This window comes from Saprolegnia parasitica (genome assembly GCF_000151545.1).
Source record: "Saprolegnia parasitica CBS 223.65 unplaced genomic scaffold supercont2.120, whole genome shotgun sequence".
Taxonomy (NCBI): Eukaryota; Oomycota; class Saprolegniomycetes; order Saprolegniales; family Saprolegniaceae; genus Saprolegnia; species Saprolegnia parasitica.
Genome location: NW_012156514.1, coordinates 8,211 through 15,096, shown reverse-complemented (window position 1 = coordinate 15,096; position 6,886 = coordinate 8,211).

Genomic DNA, 6,886 nt, shown 5'->3' with positions numbered 1-6,886 from the left:
CGGTGGCTTGTACGTGTGGAGGTAGACGAGACCCCGGATGATGCTAAGGATGCACTGGTACTTTTGGTCCCAGGTAAACTGCGCCGGTGACTGGTTGACGAGGTAGCTACGGAGGTCGCCGAGGTCCATAAACTCGACGACGCACTCGATCTCGATCGGACGGGTCCAGCTGGCGCCGACAAACTTGACAATGTAGTCGCTGCTCATCCTAAAATGTACAAGTTGTTAGAGTTCGTTGCCACATCGTGATAGAGTTGAACGCACTGCGACATGAGGACGATTTCGTCAATGAACTTTTGAACACTGCGCGCCTCTTGGTTCTTCATGCGCTTGATCGCGACTTGCTTGCCGCCGTACGAGCCGAGCCAGACTTCGCCAAACGCACCGGAGGCGAGCGGCTTGTTGGAGGTGACGTAGAGATTCGAGAGCTCGAGACGGTGGTGCAGTAGTGGCTTGACGTCGAGGATGATATCAGCATCAGGGTACCCGAGAGTGCCGCGCGACCGGTTAGTGCCGTTGGAAGGACCACCAGTGCCGTTGGTATAGCCGGTACCGTTGGTGTAGCCGCCGGTACCGTTCGTTTCCTTGCCGTCGTTGGGCGCTCGGTACAGAAAGTCATCGGTGGGCTGCCCTGACTGGTGCTGGCGCTTGCGGCGAATGATGAAAAAAGCGATCACGCCGACGACGACGATGACGCCGACAGCAACACCGACGATCAGGCCCGTGTCTACGTCGTATCGTTAGCAACTGTTGGTTGCCGTCACAGATGCAGACGTACTGCTGCCACCCGACGTCGACGGCTCGGTCGTCGTCGGCTCTGGCGTCGTCGCATTGCCTAGTCGTCGAAAATGAGAAACGCTACCACGGAGCTTGGCATCGTACGCGACGCAGCCATGACGCAAGCGGTGACAGAGACCGTGGACGTGCTTTCCCAGAGCTTCTTGATCGAGCCGCCGGATGTTGTGCACGCCGCGGCGTTGGTTGCCACCGCGTAGTTGATGGTGTACCCCGCCGGCGTGTCGGTGAGCTTGTCTCCGTTCCATGGCTGCAGGGCATTCAGCGCCTTGTACGAGGGTGCATCGAGGTGAATGTCACTGAGCTTGGAGCAGTTGACGATGCTCCTACACAGCGAACGGGTGGTGAGTACGTCTTGCTTGCAGCGTTGTGCTTTGTGTACACAAAAGCGATATCGGAGAATTGAACGTTCATGATCTTGGTCAAGTCTTCGTTGTTGGACATGTTCCTGCAAACATGCGTGAGCACGCCGAGATGGCAAGAAATATTCCTACAAATATTTGACGCTGCGCAAGTCGGCGTTGCTAAGGGTCTTGAAAGTGTTGGCTGAGATGTTCCTATCGGTATAAATGGTGAACACGTGAAAAGTGGCGAATGGAATCGTACAAAAACACAAGATTCTTGGGCAAATAGACGAGGTCCGTGAGGTCGTTGCTCTGAATCGCCCTACAAGACACGATTAAGCGCGATGGAATGAGAAGAGTAAAGTACAGTCGCGTGAGCGTCGTCGGAAGGAACTGTGGAATGTTGTTCATCTTGTTGTTCATGAGCACACTACGGATGTTCATCCATATGAGTAACTTGCCGTCATCGTTGCATCAGTCGCGTACATGAAGTCGAGGTTGGGCGGCCAGACGACGCCGTTGGGAAAGTTGACGGGGCTGTTGAGAATTTCCCTAGCGTCGCGTTCGTCCGTAAGTACACCATTCTCAACGATCAACTGTCTCGTACAAGGTCTTGACCGAGCTCCACTGCGTCAGCGCCGTGTTGTCGAGGTCGATCTTGGTCACATTGTCAAAGGTCCTAGCACCAACATATTTTCAGCTTGCACACGGAGGTCAAGGCGAGCGGACAAGGTTTTCACGGTGCCGGGCACGGTCATGCGCGCAATCGTGAGCGACGCCGAGTTCTTCATCGTCCTACGAAGCGTCGTGAGAAGGCGTGCCTGCCGTGTTGGCTTGCTCATCGTACAGCTCGTCGGCCGTGTAGTCGCCTAGGTAGCCGACACCAGTCCAGCCCGCAAACGTCCTGTTGGTCCCGTAGTCGGTGGTCACCCTGCGGTCGCACCTGTTGTTGGTCGCACAGAGCGTGATGGAGGCCGAGCAGTTGCCGTCGGCGACGAGCAACCAGCCCGACGGGTAGTCCTAGTACGGGCAGACCGCTGCCTGGGCGCCGGCGATAGCCGCCACAAGTACGAGCTTGGCCGCGAGCATGCTTCTGGGCGAGTGAGAGAGCCAAGCTCCAAGTTGCACGTCACAACCTCGTGCAACAGCTGGTGCAACAGAGCTCTTTCGAAGCCCAGTTACAGTGTATAAGTTGAATCGACCACCCTGAGGCACCCTGACCCTGACCCTGAGGGCCTGAGGCTCGGGATGGGACGAAATGTGGGACCCAATCAAATGCGAGGCTGTCGAGAAATACGTCAATCGGATTGGCTGGGTTGAAGTGTCGCGTATTGGCGGGGACGGGACCCCGGGGCGGATCCCGGGGCCAGACTTTACGCCTTTGTGGAATTCAAACCACATGGTGGTGGGCCCATAAAATCTTGGAGGTTGTCAACGAGTTGAGAGCGTCTCTGATTGGTCAGATTCGTCGGGTCCCTCGTGTACGAGTACCGTCGGTGGCGCTCGACGCTCCTTTCGGTGGCGCTTCGGAGTGGAGATGGCGCGCCTGCCCAAGCTCAGCGCCAACGACATCCTCGTCATCATTGTGCGCGAGTACGCAGCGTGCGGCGGCGACGCGGACTCCGTACTTTCTCGACATGATAAAGCTCTTGCTACAGCCCAAGGGTTTTCGCCTCCGCGCCCGCATATCCACGTCAATACAACCCCGACTTGGGCAACGCAACGGCCCTCCACCGCTTTCGGTTTACGGGATCCCAACTCGAGAGACTCGTTCGGCACCTCCGGCTTCCACCAACGATCGAAATAACGTCGCAAGACCGAGCGGGGAGTCTCGAAGCCTTGGCGCTGCTGTGCCGTCGTCTCGCCGAGCCCTTGCGGTTGTTTACCGTCGCGGACGAGTTCGGTCGATCCGTGGAAGCATGCAGCCGCATCATCCGTGCGATTGTCGAAGACAGGCTCAAGCAAACTGACGGTGCGGAGCATGACGATGTCGTGCTTGCAGGCAAAGGCATTGGAGCCTGTGGTCACCTTCTCGGGCGCGACCTCGGTTGGAGGCTCGATGGCGGGGACAGACCCCATTTTTGAAATGTCATCCGCATGCGTCATCCGGACTCTCCCTCAACCCGAATCGACTTCAGATTCTCGGCGAGAAACCTGGACTCGGTTCCAGCCATTTTTCAAGATCGATTTATTAAGGTTTTGTGGAAATATCATTTTATAGAGGTAAATGAGCATCGCAAATACGGTGAATCTCGTGTTTTCTTAGGGCAGGTTTTGGTCGAGCTCTTTGGTCGGGGTTTTGCATTGGGGTAGCGTGCAATCTAGCGGTGGGATCGTGTCGTAGCTTGGACTGTGAGGACGCCATCAAATTGTCGTCTATAGAATCATGTGGATTTGCGTTCAACGCTCAAAGTACACGTAGCCTGCCCCACACCTCGTGTTTTATTGGGCGGTCGAGCTATGCCATTTAGGTGGGGCATTGGGTGGGTGGGCCATCTAGCAGTCTTCCTGCGTAGCAAGCGCAGTAGTTTCGTTTGTGTAGAATGTTCGTGCAGGTGCGGTGGAGCCTTTTCATTTGAGTTTGGTATCGGGGCAGAGCGCTACAGTATCTAGCGGTGCGTCGGTGTCGTAGCGTGGGCTGTTTGGATGCCATCAATCATCGGTGTTCGGTTTCATGTCCAATGTACGTTCAGCACACCCTGCCCAATGCAGACACGCATTCACATGGCAAATGTGTGATGGGCGCGTGCGCCCAAAAGATTTATAGTGCTGCAGCGGCGTCGACGTCAAATATTTTTCTTGGGTGGCGGTGAGGCTGGTGCATCGTCCCGATCCCGCCAAGTTGTTGTCTGTTAGAGAACCTTCATATCCTCTCAGCACTCGGGTCCAATACTACATGCCGGACGCGTCTTGCTTAGAGGCCACAACAGTTTGTTGCAGCGATAATCAACATTGCAGGGCCAATGGCGTCGAATCAGCTATGTATTCGGATTACCCGGTCCAGCTATTATTCTACCCGTGTCGTGACGCAGTGCCATAACTTCGTCGCTCAGTCGCATGCCGTTGTACACGCGCGATTTCCCAGAAAGAGCAGCACCATGGACGTTGCGTCCCAGCCGTCGACAGCCAAATATCATGGCAGCTCCTTGGCTTCTTCCATCACAGTCGCTGCTGCCGCGACTCCCGCACGCGCTGTGCGCCCGACACTGGCGTCCCAACATTACCGGATCTTCTACTTCCATGTGCTTCGCGCGCAAATTTCAATTCAATACGAACTGCAAACGCTACGCTCATCCATTGCACTATCGCGCAGCCGTGCACTCTCGCGGGTGCACACGCTACACTCGTGGTCGGCGCTGCGCGCATCGATGCCAAAAATACTCGCTACGTTCGCACGTGGCATAGGCCCCAACCGCGCCTCATCACTATAACCACCGTCATCGACCGCCTCTCCCCACCATATCGTGGCCGAGCGCGCACACTATCCTGCACTCTCGCAGGTGCACACGCTATGCTCGTGGTTGGCGCAGCGATCCCAAAAGCACTCGCTGCGCTTGCACCTGGCCGATGCCCCAACCACGCTACCACGCGAAATCCAGCTATCGCCGGATGCACTCGCTTCGCGCCAAAAATGAAATACTGAGTAGAGCCTTACCGGTATCCAATCAAAAGATATAATCCAATCAAAAGATATAATCCAATTAAACGATACTTATAGACTCGACAAATGGGGCCACCGAAAGTCCCCTAATAGACTGCTTTTGCTACCAAGATTTCTTGTTTATGTTTGACATCCGGAGAGAGAGCCGGTTCGTGAAAAGTGAGTTGCTTGTTCAGTGTTTTTGCAAACGCGATATTTCAAATATTTCGATTGGACCAGCGATTGAACCATGGACAACGGACTGCTTGCGCTTCCTCTCGTCTTGCTTCTTGTCCAGCTCGCCAGCAGTGCGACCTCCCGGGCCATCTCCATTCCAAGTACACGGTTCAACTTTGCCGCGCAAAGCGAGGCCGATTGTCTGTACAAGTTCCGCTTTACAAAGCGACAGATCATCGAGCTGGTGCGCTTGCTTCGCTTGCCCGACGTCATCATCACAGCTAACCGCTACCGAGCGGAGCCGGTAGAGGCTGTATGCATCATGCTCAACCGACTCGCTTGGCCCCATCGTCTTGGCTCCATGGTCAAAACTTTCGGGCGTAGCCGCGAGGCTTTGTCTGCCCTCAGCAATCACCTCATGGAGTCCGTGTACGAGTCCTTCAAGCATTTGCTCGTCTGGGACGAAGCCCGCCTCAACGCCGACTGGATGCGGCGATGTGCTGCTGCTATCCATGCCCAAGGAGCACCATTGGAAACCTGCATCGGCTTCATCGACGGTACCGTACGCGGTATGTGTCGACCAGGCAAGGCAATCCAGAAGTCCGTGTACAATGGGCACAAGGTATTTGACTCGGTTGATTCAGTATGTTGCTTATACGAAATCTAGCGAAAGCATGCACAGAAGTACCAGGCAGTGACGGCTCCTGACAGCATCATTGTGCATCTCCATGGACCCGAGCCTGGTTCGCGCCATGACGTCTACTTACTAACAAGTGCTCGGTGACCTCTTCCCAGCGTGCTATCGTCTGTCCGAAGGGAGCGTCGTACGGGGCCACGTTGATCACCTCCTTCAAGAGATCGACGTTCGTGACCACGGAGAAGCGAAACGTCTTCTTCGTCTTGGTAGGCGGCTCGTCGCTCATACGTTTTGCAGGTCAAACAATAAATGGCGCTCGTGTTATCGATATCGGGATAGAGCGGCTGGAGCCTGATTTTTTTGGTCCGGATTTCATGTTTCGGAGCCCTCGGACATGTCACATGGGTAACTGAATCAAGATATCTTGGTAGCAAAAGCAGTCCAATGCCCAGATATTTACTGTTGAGTTTCGACTCGTGCGACACAATCTGAGACTCAGATTCAACTCAACTGGGTTTTCGAAAGAGCTCTAACGTCGGTGGATGTCGCTTGTGAGAAATCAAAATGCACATGTGCGATTTCCGTTGGAGCGTTTGTTTTGTATGGACAACACACACATTTGGGAGGTCGAATACGTGGCAGCATGTGAAGGCGCGACACGACCACGGGTTCAAGGACCTTGCACATTGCAGGATTGTGGGTTGTGGATGCGACCACGAGGTTCCTAAAAGCGGATAGGGATAGCTCACCGGGTCTTGGAGCATTGGGAGTGGCAACTGGAAGGTCATTCGTTCTGCGGCATGCATATTTGCCGTCAGTACTGTACTTGCTTGAGGCGTACTACGGGAGGCCTCCTCGTCAAGTGAGTCTGTCGCTCGTGCTTTGAAATCAGATGCTTCACCAGAGGCCATGACGCCTACGGTGCAATATCATTCAATTGGTCTGCACGCCACCGTAGCCACTCGCTTGAACCCGCAACTAGCCGTTGCTCCAACCACATAATGTACGTTTGAGCAAAAACAACTTTCGCTCGCTCACCGACCTCGCCTTCGCCGACCCGTTGCTCCCTCGGATCCGGCGCCTGCTTACGTCGAAGGCAGTGCCCGACCGGTTCAAGTTCATGCTCAAGTACTGGTTCGACATTCGCGTGGGGCCGAGCACGCTACCGGCGCCGTCGCCGCTGGTCCACGAACAACCGCTTTGGTCCAACCAGTTTCTCCCAGTAGATAGCTGTAGTTACATAGAAAAGACCACAAGATGGCACACTCGGTACGCCCGGACGATGGCCAAGAT